Here is a 17,516-nt window from a genome sequence, read left to right on the forward strand (position 1 = left end):
TGTGAACTCCTGAGCATTATCCATTGTATATATGTATTCACACATTTTCTAACTCTTCTCTTCGAATTGTGTCTTACTTGGGCCAAAGGTAATGTCAAGGCATTGTTCTTGATGAGAGTGGGAAGATTTTTGTGTAGCACATAATTGCATACACATTGGATTCATTTTCCTATTTTCCATTCAAAATACTGAATCCCTGACACTAACCCATACCCTCCTAGACTCTGATTACCAATCCTGATATGATGGAGGAAATTAACCCAAACAGAATAGCAATACATGCAGTTCAGAGGAGGCATGGTGTATAATTTGACTTTCCTTTTGCATTATAAAGGCTAGGTGTTATAAATCTAGTCCAATTTAAGAGAAGTAGTTCTCCATGTGTTTGTAAAGTTAACAAATATGTGAATTCCTGTCTCCCTTTCTCTGTAGCCTATTCAGCACATGTATTTTTACATGCACATATAGAATCCTACCTGGTATCCCACGTACATTCTTGTGAGGTGGCTGACATGGCAGATACAAATTGTAAGAAGAGATCATTCATCCTAAATGCTGTTGGAACAGAAAAATAAAACTATGGGTGAGCATTCTACTTGAACAACATGAAACATAAATCCATGTTCAGTAAGTTAAATATTATTGAATCTGTGGATCATATATATTTCATGATGAATTTTGATTGGCATATATATTTCTTCTTTTTAAAGTCTCTCTGTGTTTCTTTTGTTTGAATGTGTGTGTGTGTGTGTATGTACACACACACACACACACACACACACACACTCTCCCGAGATTTTTCAAAGTATGAAATATATGTGTCTTATTATACACTCTAAATTCATTCATGTTCAGGTATGTGGATTTATAATCATCTTTTCAAAAGATTATTCTCAGAAATATTCATCCACCTGAAATACACATTTGTTTCCTAGTGCCTTGAAATCCTAATATTTCTACATTAACTGACCGAGTTTAGCATCAATGCCAGTAGATTCCTATGAGGCATGATGTGTATTTTAATGTTTCTTTTTTTTCGACACTGGTACATCACTATTTCTTCAGTTGATGCACATCATAGGATATATATTTCATCCACAAGATCACAAATTTCCAGGCATTTGGTTCACTTTCAATCACTTCCTGCTTCAGAACACATGTACTCCTGTAGGTTTCTAGACTGGTCTTTTCAAGAGACCTCTTTCCAAACACATTATCTTCGATTTCCATAATCACTTTTCAAGCAAATATCACACAGCCTTCATGGTAAACCATAACCCTAATATTACCATTAGATATATAACTGGTTGGAATGAATGATTGTTTATCAATATTAGATTTCCTATATATTTTCAGGTATCAGTTCAATCCATTATGTCAATTGGAACCAGATATATTATTTATTCACAGTATGGTCTGTTCATGCATTATCTCTATATTCATAGACACAGGGTACACCTATTGGTGCCCCCAAATACTAATCAATACGTCTTCAAGATATTGCTCCCAGACATGGTGGAAGAAATACTCATGTCACCTGATCTACATATACATTTGATCACAGTGATATTCTGGACACATAATGCGAAGTTCACACTTATGATTGTACCAAAGTCTAAATGGAAAGTGAGCATGTATTACTAAAAACATCCTTGTCCAGGGGCCTAATGCTCTCAAATGTCAATCCTATTGGTGACTACAGAGTTGCTTCGTCCTAAGATTACCTATTCAACCTCAACCCTGTTGAAAATTTCTAATCCTATCAGACACTTTATTCTTTGACTGATTTCCCAATGTCTCTATTGATATCTGCTTTCCTACATAATTTCCCAAATTCATTCTTGTGACTGACTCTTCACATGTGCTGACATTTACATCTACTCTCTAACTGACACCCTACTGCTAAAGAACTTTTGGTCCAAATGTTATACTCACTCTTCTTCCTAAACGTACTGACTATCTTCCTAATCCTACCTACTATCCCTTTTTGAGTGGATGTTCTCTTCCACATTCAATCATCCAAGGTACAAGGTCTTATGCCATTGTATATCAATTTATCTGAGACATCTGTGCAGAATGTAATTCAAAGCTAAGTATCCCAGTCAAGGGCCCAATGCCCTTCTGGGCTTCAAAGCTTACTTAGATTTCTGTTTTCATACATATACTTCACCTATATATTATTATAAATATCACAGGTTCCCAATACCATTCTTCATCCAGTAGAATGATTCCTATCCCAAATCAAACATGTTCTTACCCCTAACCATACACTGTTCCCTCAATCCAACTTTACAGAAGAGCAGGGACAGAGTTGGTCTTACAATAGAGGAATGTAGGGGATCTTCCACCTGCTGACAACTCAAAGGTCCATGCAGAAATGATCCCTGGAGAAGATGTAGGCAGCTCTGAAGGACATGAGAGAGCAAAAGTCATCTTCCATGGCAAACAACCTGGTCAGGATGAAGGGTTGTGTCTGAATGAGACGCACTCTTCTTAATGTAGACAAGATGGACCAAACCAGGCCTGTGTGGAAAGCTGTTCCTGGGTTCCTATGGAGGATATACCATTCTAACTTGTGAAAGTGTCACAGGAAGCAGGGGCAGCCTCCATCTCATAGGACCCTTGGAAGCAACTGTTAGGACAATTTGGTTGCCAAGGCAGTGACCTCATTCAGTTCCTGAAGGAAGTGACCTCACCCCACTTCCTTGGTGATGGAACTCTCTGAACTTGGCAACCAGTAATCCAGGAACCCAGAGCCAGTTTCAGTACCAGTCCAAGTGGGCTGACTTGTTTGCATTTACCAAGGACCAGAGTCAGTCTTTCTTGGTACCTACGGATGTGAGGATGACCAAATATCAGGTAAGCTCTGAAGAGGGGACTTTTCTGAGAAAGTAGGTAGTGAGTGGCTCACGGGTGGCTCCTGACAACTTCATTGAGTAGGCCAAGGAGGCCAGATCTGAGAGAGGACGGGCCATTTTGGGGGATCATTGTATGGCCCACCAGTCAGAAGACACTCCGGATAGTCACAGACCTACTTGGCGGAAGGAGGTGCCTTAGTGTGTGTGGTTGTGAGTTTATGGTTTTGTCTCATGTTCTGAGAATAGGTAGGAAAGGCAGTTTGTTTGGTTTGGAGTGGCCTGTTTCTAGTAAGTCGTTTGACAAGGCGAGTGTTTCTATGTCTGTGTATCCCACTGTATCCCTGGTTGTAGACATTGGAAAAGAGAATGAATCAATGGATGTGTCATGTCTAGTAGAAAACTTTCCAGCATTCATCCTTTCCAATTTATGAATGGACTGGGGCTTGCCTTATCTATGGGCAACACCTACTATCTTGCTAAGTTTCTGTTTTCTTCCTGAATTCTGGCCACTCTCCAGAATAGGCTCATGGTTTTGTGTCTAAGATATGTACCACCTCCCAGCTCTGTGTCATGGCCATGTACTGGATAACTGAAGGGAATGGCAAGCATCTCAGAAAACTCAGATATCAGTGTGACCAGTAAAGTGTCAGTGGAGAAACCCTGCTTTGGGCCTTTTGCTTGCCTATTGTTCTGTTGCCCTGAATGTCAGGAAGGTCTTTGCCTCAGGCTACCCCTTAGTGAAGCCTGAAGTAAACAGTTTTAAAATGGAAATGACTGGGCATCACCTGTGGCTTTTTGCTGAATTCCTGTGCAAAGGGATGTGTGTGAGTCAGCCTCTTGGACCTGTGTGAGACTGTGGCTTAGATTCCCAGCACCTGATGGATTAAAGAAAGATGCCATGTGTGCATCCAAGCCCAAAATGGCAAAAAGAGCAGTCATTGTGGATGAAGTCTCTCGCTTTCCTCTGGAAAGTTCCTGACCTCCATCAAGTGAGAATAGGGATCCTTTGGGTCAAATGAGTTCTTCAAAACCCTGCATTGGCTAGCCCATAGGTTCTTGGGTTTTCTCATGTCTCCAATTCACACAAAGAATCTATACCCGAAAGTCAGTAGGCCTCAAATTGGAGAAGCAGAGCAGTATTAATGGCAGGCCTATTTGATCACTCCTGGTTCACAGGAAGGGTGTCCAGGCCAACCTGACATTAGGCAAATGAGGGGCAAGGGAGCTTATTCTAGACACTGTCATGGTCTACCCCCCTCATGGAACCCTCCAGCCAGAGGTTATGATGAGTGTCTATATGGAAGAAGATGAGGGCCATGTGGCAGTGTTTTGGTTTGAATTGTGGTCATTTCTGTGGCGGTTGGAAGGGATGACTTGGTCCACCTGGTCTTGAACTCTGGCGACATTCCCCTTAGAGACCGAGTTCTGGAACTGAACTCAGAGAAGTATTGCCATGAATTGTGTTGGGATTTTAGGAGGCCACGCATGAGAGTTGCCCTTGGAAACTGAGATCTAGGCCCAGGGTGGCTTTCCACGGAGCACTGGGAATCTCAGCCAGGATATCACATGATTTTATTCTTAAAGAAGTGGCAGCCATAATTGAGAGTCAAAACACACAGGGACCTCACACTGTAGACCTCAATGGGCCTGGCTTGATGTTACCTTATGGCCACTCTTGGGAAGCCTTGCCTCTGAGTGTTTCTCCAGAGCTTTCATTGAAATAAGCTTCCTCACCTTTTAGTGGTTCCTGAATGAATAGAAACCCACAGTGCCTCCAAGTTCATCCTTGAAAAATGGCTTGATAAATACCATGACATTTTTGAAATTACCATGACCAGGTGGCACTGGAGAAACTTTGGATGTCCTGTTGCTGATCATGAGTGTACCAGACAGTGCCTTGATTGACTGGGTTTCATGAAAATGGTGTAGAACAGAGATGCCAGTAAGATGAAGCCTGCTGATTAGTGGGCCTAGAGCAGTGGTGTGCAGGTGTGTGAAAAACATCTGTGGTGGGGCCATGTGGATCTGCCATTGGCTTCCACATGGCTTGTGACTGACACGGTGCAGCCTGCAGACCCTTATATGTAAAGGCATCTTGTTATATGGAGAGGTTTCCGGGCAATGTTCAGAATCAGGTTGCTATGGTCAAGGGGGCAAGCTCTGTGGGATAGAAGCCTGGTTGGTGCATTCTCCTAGGACCCTGAGTCAGCACACGTGACAGAACTCCCTCCAGCACTGTGTCCCAGTTGAACTCCTTGTATTTCATGAAGCAAATAGGAAACTCCCAGTGAAGCAGCAAGAAACACCAGGAAAAGTGGAGGATGACCAAATGGCCTCACAGTCCACACGGGCAAACACTTAGACCCCAGTGGCCACAGTTTACCTACAAAGAGAGAATTCAGCACTGCTGCCTCATGTTCATTGGAAAATCAGAATCCATGTCCTCCAGGCCACATAGATGCAGACCAAGCTTTGATGGTCTCACTACAAAGGAAGATAAAGCTCCTGACAACAACATATATTTCAAGGGTCCAAACTCAGAGGCAGTTTCCCAAGAAGTCTTTAGGCCAGCAGAGCTCCATGTTTGTGGAGTGTTTATCCTGTCCCTTACTTATGGAAACTCCTCTACCACCTCCAAGGTTGTGAACTCCTGAGCATTTTCCATTGTATATATATATATATATATATATATATATATATATATATATATATATATATATATATATATTCACAGATTTTCTAACTCTTGTCATCGAATTGTGTCTTACTTGGGGCAAAGGTAATGTCAAGGCATTGTTCTTGATGAGAGTGGGAAGATTTTTGTGTAGCACATAATTGCATACACATTGGATCCATTTTCCTATTTTCCATTCAAAATACTGAATCCCTGAAACTAACCCATACCCTCCTAGACTCTGATTACCAATCCTGATATGATGGAGGAAAATAACCGAAACACAATAGCAATCCATGCAGTTCAGAGGAGGCATGGTGTATAATTGGACTTTCCTTTGGCATTATAAAGGCTAGGTGTTATAAATCTAGTTCAATTTAAGAGAAGTAGTTCTCCATGTGTTTGTAAACTTAACAAATATGTGAATTCCTATCTCCCTTTCTCTGTAGCCTATTCAGCACATGTATTTTTACATGCACATATAGAATCCTACCTGGTATCCCACGTACATTCTTGTGAGGTGGCTGACATGGCAGATACAAATTGTGAGAAGAGATCACTCCTCCTAAATGCTGTTGGAACAGAAAATTCAACCTATGGGTGAGCTTTCTACTTGAACAACATGATACATAATCCATGTTCAGTAAATTAAATATTTTAGGATCTGTGGATGATATATATTTCATGATGAATTTTGATTGGCATTTATATTTCTTCTTTTTAAAGTCTCTCTGTGTTTGTTTTGTTTGAATATGTGTGTGTGTGTTTGTGTGTGTGTGTATATATATATATATATATATATATATATATATATATATATATACACACACACACACACACACTCTCTCCAGATTTTTCAAAGTATGAAATATATGTGTCTTATTATACACTCCCTAAATTCATTCATGTTCATGTATGTGGATTTATAATCATCTTTTCAAAAGATTATTCTCAGAAATATTCATCCACCTGAAATACACATTTGTTTCCTAGTGAATGGTGCTTAGAAATCCTAATATTTCTACAGTAACTGACCGAGTTTAGCATCAATGCAAGTAGATTCCTATGAGACATGATGTGTATTTTGACGTTTCTTTTTTTTCGACACTGGTACATCACTATTTCTTCAGTTGATGCACATCATAGGATATATATTTCATCTTCAAGTTCACAAATTTCCAGGCATTTGGTTCACTTTCAATCACTCCCTGCTTCAGAACACATGTACTCCTATATGTTTCTGGACTGGTCTTTTCATGAGACTTCTTTCCAATCACATTATTTTCGATTTCCATAATCACTTTTCAAGCAAATCTAACACAGCCTTCATGGTAAACCATAACCCTAATATTACCATTAGATATATAACTGGTTGGAATGAATGATTGTGTATCAATATTAGCTTTCCTATATATTTTCAGGTATCAGTTCAATCCATTATGTAAATTGGAACCAATTATATTATTTATTCACAGTATGGTCTATTCATGCATTATCTTTATATTCATAGACACAGGGTACACCTATTTGTGCCCCCAAATACTAATCAGTACGTCTTCAAGATATTGCTCCCAGAAACGGTGGAAGAAATACTCATGTCACCTGATCTACATATACATTTTATTACAGTGATATTCTGGACACATAATGCAAAGTTCACACTTATGATTGTACCAAAGTCTAAATGGAAAGTGAGAATGCATTACTAAAAACATCCTTCTCCAGGGGCCTAATGCTCTCAAATGTCAATCCTATTGGTGACTACACAGTTGCCTCGTCCTAAGATTACATATTCAACCTCAACCCTGTTGAAAATATCTAATCCTATCACTCACTTTATACTTTGAATGATTTCCCAATGTCTCTATTGATATCTGCTTTCCTACATAATTTCCCATATTCATTCTTGTGACTGACTCTTCACATGTGCTGACATTTACATCTACTCTCTAACATCACCCTACTGCTAAAGAACTTTTGGTCCAAATGTTATACTCACTCTTCTTGCTAAACCTACTGACTATCTTCCAAATCCTACCTACTATCCCTTTTTGACTGGATGTTTTCTTCCACATTCAATCATCCAAGGTACAAGGTCTTATGCCATTGTATATCAATTTATCTGAGACATCTGTGCAGAATGTAATTCAAAGCTAAGTATCCCAGTCAAGGGACCAATGATCTTCTGGGCTTCAAAGCTTACTTAGATTTCTGTTTTCATACATATACTTCACCTATATATTATTATAAATATCACAGGTTCCCAATACCATTCTTCATCCAGTAGAATGATTCCTAAACCAAATCAAACATGTTCTTACCCCTAACCATACACTGTTCCCTCAATCCAACTTTCCAGAAGAGCAGGGACAGAGTTGGCCTTACAATAGAGGAATGTAGGGGATCTTCCACCTGCTGAGAACTCAAAGGTCCATGCAGAAATGATCCCTGGAGAAGACGTAGGCAGCTCTGAAGGACATGAGAGAGCAAAAGTCATCTTCCATGGCAAACAACCTGGTCAGGATGAAGGGTTGTGTCTGAATGAGCCGCACTCTTCTTAATGTAGACAAGATGGACCAAACCAGGCCTGTGTGGAAAGCTGTTCCTGGGTGCCTATGGAGGTTATGCCATTCTAACTTGTGAAAGTGTAACAGGAAGCAGGGGCAGCCTCCATCTCCTAGGACCCTTGGAAGCAACTGTTATTACCATTTGGTTGCGAAGGCAGTGACCTCATTCAGTTCCTGAAGGAAGTGACCTCACCTCACTTCTTTTGTGATGGAACTCTCTGAAATTGGCAACCAGGAAGCCAGGCACCCAGAGCCAGTTTCAGTCCCAGTCCCAGTGGGCTGACTTGTTTGCATTTACCAAGGACAGAGTCAGTCTTTCTTGGTACCTACTGATGTGAGGATGACCAAATGCCAGGAAAGCTCTGAAGAGGGGACTTTTCTGAGAAAGCAGGTAGTGAGTGGCTCACGGGTGGCTCCTGACAACTTCATTGAGGAGGCCAAGGAGGCCAGATCTGAGAGAAGACCGGCCATTTTGGGGGAACATTGTATGGCAAACCAGTCAGAAGACACTCCGGATAGTCAGAGACCTACTTGAGGGAAGGAGGTGCCTTAGTGGGTGTGGTTGTGAGTTTATGGTTTTGTCACATGTTCTGAGAATATGTAGGAAAGGCAGTTTGTTTGGATTGGAGTGGACTGTTTCTAGTAAGTCATTTGACAAGGCGAGTGTTTCTATGTCTGTGTATCCCACTGTATCCCTGTTTGTAGACATTGGAAAAGAGAAAGAATCAATGGATGTGTCCTGTCTAGTAGAAAACTTTCCAGCATTCATCCTTTCCTATTTATGAATGGACTGGGACTTGCCTTATCTATGGGCAACACCTACTATCTTGCTAAGTTCCTGTTTTCTTCCTGAATTCTGGCCACTCTCCAGAATAGGCTCATGGATTTGTGTCCAAGATATGTACCACCTCCCAGCTCTGTGACATGGCCATGTACTGGATAACTGAAGGGAAAGGCAAGCATCTCAGAAAACTCAGATATCAGTGTGACCAGTAAAGTGTCAGTGGAGAAACCCTGCTTTGGGCCTTTTGCTTACCTATTGTTCTGTTGCCCTGAATGTCAGGAAGGTCTTTGCCTCAGGCTACCCCTTTGTGAAGCCTGAAGTAAACAGTTTTCATATGGAAATGAATGGGCATCACGTGTGGCTTTTTGTGGAATTCCTTTCCAAAGGGATGTGTGTGAATCAGCCTCTTGGCCCTGTGTGAGGCTGTGGCTTAGATTCTCAGCACCTGATGGATTAAAGAAAGATCCCATGTGTGCATCCAAAGCCAAAATGGCAAAAAGAGCAGTCATTGTGGATGAAGTCTCTCGCGTTCCTCTGGAAAATTCCTGAACTCCATCAAGTGAGAATAGAGATCCTTGGGGTCAAATGAGTTCTTTAAAGCCCTGCAGAGGCTAGCCCATAGGTTCTTGGGTTTTCTCATGTCTCCAATTCACACAAAGAATCTATACCCGAAAGTCAGTAGGCCTCAAATTGGAGAAGCAGAGCAGTATTAATGGCAGGCTTATTTGATCACTCCTGGTTCACAGGAAGGGTGTCCAGGCCACCCTGACATTAGGCCAATGAGGGGCAAGGGAGCTTATTCTAGACACTGTCTTGGGCTACCCCCCTCATGGAACACTCCAGCCAGAGGTTATGATGAGTGTCTATATGGAAGAAGATGAGGGCCATGTGGCAGTGTTTTGGTTTGAATTGTGGTCATTTCAGTGGCGGTTGGAAGGGATGACTTGGTCCACCTGGTCTTGAACTCTGGCGTGATTCCCCTTAGAGACGGAGTTCTGGAACTGAACTCAGAGAAGTATTGCCATGAATTGTGTTGCGATTTTAGGAGGCCACGCATGAGAGTTGCCCTTGGAAACTGAGATCTAGGCCCAGGGTGGCTTTCCACAGAGCACTGGGAATCTCAGCCAGGATATCACATGATTTTATTCTTAAAGACCTGGCAGCCATAATTGAGAGTCAAAACACACATGGACCTCACATTGTAGACCTCAATGGGCCTGGCTTGATGTGACCTATTGGCCACTCTTGGGAAGCCTTGCCTCTGTGTGTTTCTCCAGAGCTTTCATTGAAATGAGCTTCCTCACCATTTAGTGGTTCCTGAATGAATAGAAACCCACAGTGCCTCCAAGTTCATCCTTGAAAAATGGCTTGATAAATACCATGAAATTTTTGAAATTCCCATGACCAGGTGGCACTGGAGAACCTTTGGATATCCTGTTGCTGATCATGAGTGTACCAGACAGTGCCTTGATTGACTGGGTTTCATGAAAACGGTGTAGAACAGAGATGCCAGTAAGTTGGAGCCTGGTGATTAGTGGGCCTAGAGCAGTGGAGTGCAGGTGTGTGAAAAACATCTGTGGTGGGGCCATGTGGATCTGCCATTGGCTTCCACATTGCTTGTGACTGACACGGTGCAGCCTGCAGACCCTTATATGTAAAGGCATCTTGTTATATGGAGAGGTTTCCGGGCAATGTTCAGAATCAGGTTGCTATGGTCAAGGGGGAAAGCTCTGTGGGATAGAAGCCTGGTTGGTGCATTCTCCTAGGACCCTGAGTCAGCACACGTGACAGAACTCCCTCGAGTACTGTGTCCCAGTTGAACTCCTTGTATTTCATGAAGCAAATAGGAAACTCCCAATGAAGCAGCAAGAAACACCAGGAAAAGTGGAGGATGACCAAATGGCCTCACAGTCCACACAGGCAAACACTTAGACCCCAGTGGCCACAGTTGACCTACAAAGAGAGAATTCAGCACTGCTGCCTCATGTTCATTGGAAAATCAGAAACCATGTCCTCCAGGCCACATAGATGCAGACCAAGCTTTGATGGTCTCACTACAAAGGAAAATAAAGCTCCTGACAACAACATATATTTCAAGGGTCCAACCTCAGAGGCAGTTTCCCAAGAAGTCTTTAGGCCAGCAGAGCTCCATGTTTGTGGAGTGTTTACCCTGTCCCTTACTTATGGAAACTCCTCTACCACCTCCAAGGTTGTGAACTCCTGAGCATTTTCCATTGTATATTTGTATTCACAGATTTTCTAACTCTTCTCTTCGAATTGTGTCTTACTTGGGGCAAAGGTAATGTCAAAGCATTGTTCTTGATGAGAGTGGGAAGATTTTTGTGTAGCACATAATTGCATACAAATTGGACTCATTTTCCTATTTTCCATTCACAATACTGAATCCCTGACACTAACCCATACCCTCCAAGACTCTGATTACCAATCCTGATATGATGGAGGAAAATAACCCAAACAGAATAGCAATCCATGCAGTTCAGAAGAGGCATGGTGTATAATTGGACTTTCCTTTGGCATTATAAAGACTATGTGTTATAAATCTAGTGGAATTTAAGAGGAGTAGTTCTCCATGTGTTTGTAAAGTTAACAAATATGTGAATTCCTGTCTCCCTTTCTCTGTAGCCTATTCAGCACATGTATTTCTACATGCACATATAGAATCCTACCTGGTATCCCACGTACATTCTTGTGAGGAGGCTGACATGGCAGATACAAATTGTGAGAAGAGATCATTCCTCCTAAACGCTTTTGGAACTGAAAATTCAACCTTTTGGTGAGTTTTGTACTTGCACAACATGATAAATAAATCCATGTTCAGTAAATTAAATATTTTTGGATCTGTGGATGATATATATTTCATGATGAATTTTGATTGGCATTTATATTTCTTCTTTTCAAAGTCTCTCTGTGTTTGTTTTGTTTGAATGTGTGTGTTTGTGTATCACGCACACACACTCTCTCCACATTTTTAAAGTATGAAATATATGTGTCTTATTATACACTCCCTAAATTCATTCATGTTCATGTATGTGGATTTATAATCATCTTTTCAAAAGATTATTCTCAGAAATATTCATCCACCTGAAATACACATTTGTTTCCTAGTGAATGGTGCTTAGAAATCCTAATATTTCTACAGTAACTGACCGAGTTTAGCATCAACACAAGTAGAATCCTATGAGACATTATGTGTATTTTGACGTTTCTTTTTTTTTCCACACTGGTACATCACTATTTCTTCAGTTGATGCACATCATAGGATATATATATCATCCACATGTTCACAAATTTCCAGGCATTTGGTTCACTTTCAATCACTTCCTGCTTCACAACACATGTACTCCTGTATGTTTCTGTACTGGTCTTTTCATGAGACTTCTTTCCAAACACATTATTTTCGATTTCCATAATCACTTTTCAAGCAAATCTCACACAGCCTTCATGGTGAACCAGAACCCTAATGTTACCATTCGATATATGACTGGTTGGAATGAATGATTGTGTATCAATATTAGATTTCCTATATATTTTCAGGTATCAGTTCAATCCATTATGTAAATTGGAACCAGTTATATTATTAATTCACAGTATGGTCTATTCATGCATTATCTCTATATTCATAGACACAGGGTACACCTATTGGTGCCCCCAAATACTAATCAATACGTCTTCAAGATATTGCTCCCAGAAACGGTGGAAGAAATACTCATGTCACCTGATCTACATATTCATTTTATCACAGTGATATTCTGGACACATAATGCAAAGTTCACACTTATGATTGTACCAAAGTCTAAATAGAAAGTGAGCATGGATTACTAAAAACATCCTTGTCCAGGTGCCTAATGCTCTCAAATGTCAATCCTATTGGTGACTACACAGTTGCTTCATCCTAAGATTACATATTCAACCTCAACCCTGTTGAAAATATGTAATCCTATCACTCACTTTATACTTTGACTGATTTCCCAATGTCTCTATTGATATCTGCTTTCCTACATAATTTCCCATATTCATTCTTGTGACTGACTCTTCACATGTGCTGACATTTACATCTACTCTGTAACTGACACCCTACATAAAGAACCTTTGGTCCAAATGTTATACTCACTCTTCTTCCTAAACCTACTGACTGTCTTCCTAATCCTACCTACTATCCCTTTTTGACTGGATGTTCTCTTCCACATTCAATCATCCAAGGTACAAGGTCTTATGCCATTGTATATCAATTTATCTGAGACATCTGTGCAGAATGTAATTCAAGCTGAGTATCCCAGTCAAGGGCACAATGCCCTTCTGGGCTTCAAAGCTTACTTTGATTTCTGTTGTCATACATATACTTCACCAATATATTATTATAAATATCTCAGGTTCCCAATACCATTCTGCATCCAGTAGAATGATTCCTAACCCAAATCAAACATGTTCTTACCCCATCCATACACTTTTCCCCCAATCCAACTTTATAGAAGAGCAGGGACAGAGTTGGTCTTACAATAGAGGAATGTAGGGGATCTTCCACCTGCTGAGAACTCAAAGGTCCATGCAGAAATGATCCCTGGAGAAGATGTAGGCAGCTCTGAAGGACATGAGAGAGAAAAAGTCATCTTCCATGGCAAACAACCTGGTCAGGATGAAGGGTTGTGTCTGAATGAGACAAACTCTTCTTAATGTAGACAAGATGGACCAAACCAGGCCTGTGTGGAAAGCTGTTCCTGGGTGCCTATGGAGGATATACCATTCTAACTTGTGAAAGTGTCACAGGAAGCAGGGGCAGCCTCCATCTCATAGGACCCTTGGAAGCAACTGTTAGGACAATTTGGTTGCCAAGGCAGTGACCTCATTCAGTTCCTGAAGGAAGTGACCTCACCTCACTTCTTTTGTGATGGAACTCTCTGAACTTGGCAACCAGGAAGCCAGGCACCCAGAGCCAGTTTCAGTCCCAGTCCCAGTGGGCTCACTTGTTTGCATTTACCAAGGACAGAGTCAGTCTTTCTTGGTACCTACTGATGTGAGGATGACCAAATGTCAGGAAAGCTCTGAAGAGGGGACTTTTCTGAGAAAGCAGGTAGTGTGTGGCTCACGGGTGGCTCCTGACAACTTCATTGAGTAGGCCAAGGAGGCCAGATCTGAGAGAGGATGGGCCATTTTGGGGAAACATTGTATGGCCCACCAGTCAGAAGACACTCCGGATAGTCACAGACATACTTGGGGGAAGGAGGTGCCTTAGTGGGTGTGGTTGTGAGTTTATGGTTTTGTCTCATGTTCTGAGAATAGGTAGGAAAGGCAGTTTGTTTGGTTTGCAGTGGACTGTTTCTAGTAAGTCATTTGACAAGGTGAGTATTTCTATGTCTGTGTATCCCTCTGTATCCTTGGTTGTAGACCTTGGATAAGAGAATGAATCATCTTTTATACTAGACGTGTCCTGTCTCATAGAGAACTTTCTAGCATTCATCCTTTCCAATTTATGAATGGACTGGGGATTGCCTTATCTACGGGCAACACCTACTATCTTGCTAAGTTCCTGTTTTCTTCCTGAATTCTGGCCACTCTCCAGAATAGGCTCATGGTTTTGTGTCTAAGACATGTACCACCTCCCAGCTCTGTGATATGGCCATGTACTGGATAACTGAAGGGAATGGCAAGCATCTCAGAAAACTCAGATATCAGTGTGACCAGTAAAGTGTCAGTGGAGAAACCCTGCTTTGGGCCTTTTGCTTACCTATTGTTCTGTTGCCCTGAATGTTAGGAAGGTCTTTGCCGCAGGCCACCCCTTTGTGAAGCCTGAAGTAAACATTTTTCACGTGGAAATGAATGGGCATCACCTGTGGCTTTTTGCTGAATTCCTGTCCAAAGGGATGTGTGTGAATCAGCCTCTTGGCCCTGTGTGAGGCTGTGGCTTAGATTCTCAGCACCTGATGGATTAAAGAAAGATCCCATGTGTGCATCCAAAGCCAAAATGGCAAAAAGAGCAGTCATTGTGGATAAAGTCTCTCGCTTTCCTCTGGAAAGTTCCTGACCTCCATCAAGTGAGAATAGGGATCCTTTGGGTCAAATGATATCTTCAAAGCCCTGCAGAGGCTAGCCCATAGGTTCTTGGGTTTTCTCATGTCTCCAATTAACACAAACAGTCTATACTTGAAAGTCAGTAGGCCTCAAATTGGAGAAGCAGAGCAGTATTAATGGCAGGCTTATTTGATCACTCCTGGGTCACAGGAAGGGTGTCCAGGCCACCCTGACTTTAGGCAAATGAGGGGCAAGGGAGCTTATTCTAGACACTGTCTTGAGCTGCCCAGCTCATGGAAACATCCAGCCAATGGTTATGATGAGTGTCTATATGGAAGAAGATGAGGGCCATGTGGCAGTGTTTTGGTTTGAACTGTGGTCATTTCTGTGTCGGTAGGAAGGGATGACTTGGTCCACCTGGTCGTGAACTCTTACGTGATTCCCATTAGAGACAGAGTTCTGGAACTGAACTCAGAGAAGAATTGCCATGAATTGTGTTGGGATTTTAGGAGGCCACACATGAGAGTTGCCCTTGGAAACTGAGTTCTAGGCCCAGGGTGGCTTTCCACAGAGCACTGGGAATCTCAGCCAGGATATCACATGATTTTATTCTTAAAGACCTGGCAGCCATAATTGAGAGTCAAAACACACAGGGACCTCACATTGTAGACCTCAAATGGGCCTGGCTTGATGTGACCTTTTGGCCACTCTTGGGAAGCCTTGCCTCTGAGTGTTTCTCCAGAGCTTTCATTGAAATGAGCTTCCTCAACATTTAGAGGTTCCTGAATGAATCGAAACCCACAGTGCCTCCAAGTTCATCCTTGAAAAATGGCTTGATAAATACCATGAAATTTTTGAAATTCCCATGACCAGGTGGCACTGGAGAAACTTTGGAAGTCCTGTTGCTGATCATGAGTGTACCAGACAGTGCCTTGATTGACTGGGTTTCATGAAAATGGTGTAGAACAGAGATGCCAGTAAGTTGGAGCCTGCTGATTAGTGGGCCTAGAGCAGTGGTGTGCAGTTGTGTGATAAAACATCTGTGGTGGGGCCATGTGGATCTGCCATTGGCTTCCACATGGCTTGTGACTGACACGGTGCAGCCAGCAGACCCTTATATGTAAAGGCATCTTGTTATATGGAGAGGTTTCCGGGCAATGTTCAGAATCAGGTTGCTATGGTCAAGGGGGCAAGCTCTGTGGGATAGAAGCCTGGTTGGTGCATTCTCCTAGGTCCCTGAGTCAGCACACGTGACAGAACTCCCTATAGCACTCTGTCCCAGTTGCACTCCTTGTATTTCATGAAGCAAATAGGAAACTCCCAGTGAAGCAGCAAGAAACACCAGGAAAAGTGGAGGATGACCAAATGGCCTCACAGTCCACACGGGGAAACACTTAGACCCCAGTGGCCACAGTTTACCTACAAAGAGAGAATTCAGCACTGTTGCCTCATGTTCATTGGAAAATCAGAAACCATGTCCTCTAGGACACATAGATGCAGACCAAGCTTTGATGGTCTCACTACAAAGGAAGATAAAGCTCCTGACAACAACATATATTTCAAGGGTCCAACCTCAGAGGCAGTTTCCCAAGAAGACATTAGGCGAGCAGAGCTCCATGTTTCTGGAGTGTTTACCCTGTCCCTAACTTATGGAAACTCCTGTACCACCTCCAAGGTTGTGAACTCCTGAGCATTTTCCATTGTATATATGTATTCACACATTTTCTAACTCTTCTCTTCGAATTGTGTCTTACTTGGGCCAAAGGTAATGTCAAGGCATTGTTCTTGATGAGAGTGGGAAGATTTTTGTGTAGCACATAATTGCATACACATTGGATTCATTTTCCTATTTTCCATTCAAAATACTGAATCCCTGACACTAACCCATACCCTCCTAGACTCTGATTACCAATCCTGATATGATGGAGGAAAATAACCCAAACAGAATAGCAATACATGCAGTTCAGAGGAGGCATGGTGTATAATTTGACTTTCCTTTTGCATTATAAAGGCTAGGTGTTATAAATCTAGTCCAATTTAAGAGAAGTAGTTCTCCATGTGTTTGTAAACTTAACAAATATGTGAATTCCTGTCTCCCTTTCTCTGTAGCCTATTCAGCACATGTATTTTTACATGCACATATAGAATCCTACCTGGTATCCCACGTACATTCTTGTGAGGTGGCTGACATGGCAGATACAAATTGTAAGAAGAGATCATTCATCCTAAATGCTGTTGGAACAGAAAAATAAACCTATGGGTGAGCATTCTACTTGAACAACATGAAACATAAATCCATGTTCAGTAAGTTAAATATTTTTGAATCTGTGGATCATATATATTTCATGATGAATTTTGATTGGCATATATATTTCTTCTTTTTAAAGTCTCTCTGTGTTTCTTTTGTTTGAATGTGTGTGTGTGTGTGTATATACACACACACACACACACACACTCTCTCTCCCGAGATTTTTCAAAGTATGAAATATATGTGTCTTATTATACACTCCCTAAATTCATTCATGTTCAGGTATGTGGATTTATAATCATCTTTTCTAAAGATTATTCTCAGAAATATTCATCCACCTGAAATACACATTTGTTTC

Source organism: Urocitellus parryii, chromosome 5 (assembly GCF_045843805.1).
Source record: "Urocitellus parryii isolate mUroPar1 chromosome 5, mUroPar1.hap1, whole genome shotgun sequence".
In the NCBI taxonomy this organism is placed as follows: Eukaryota; Metazoa; Chordata; class Mammalia; order Rodentia; family Sciuridae; genus Urocitellus; species Urocitellus parryii.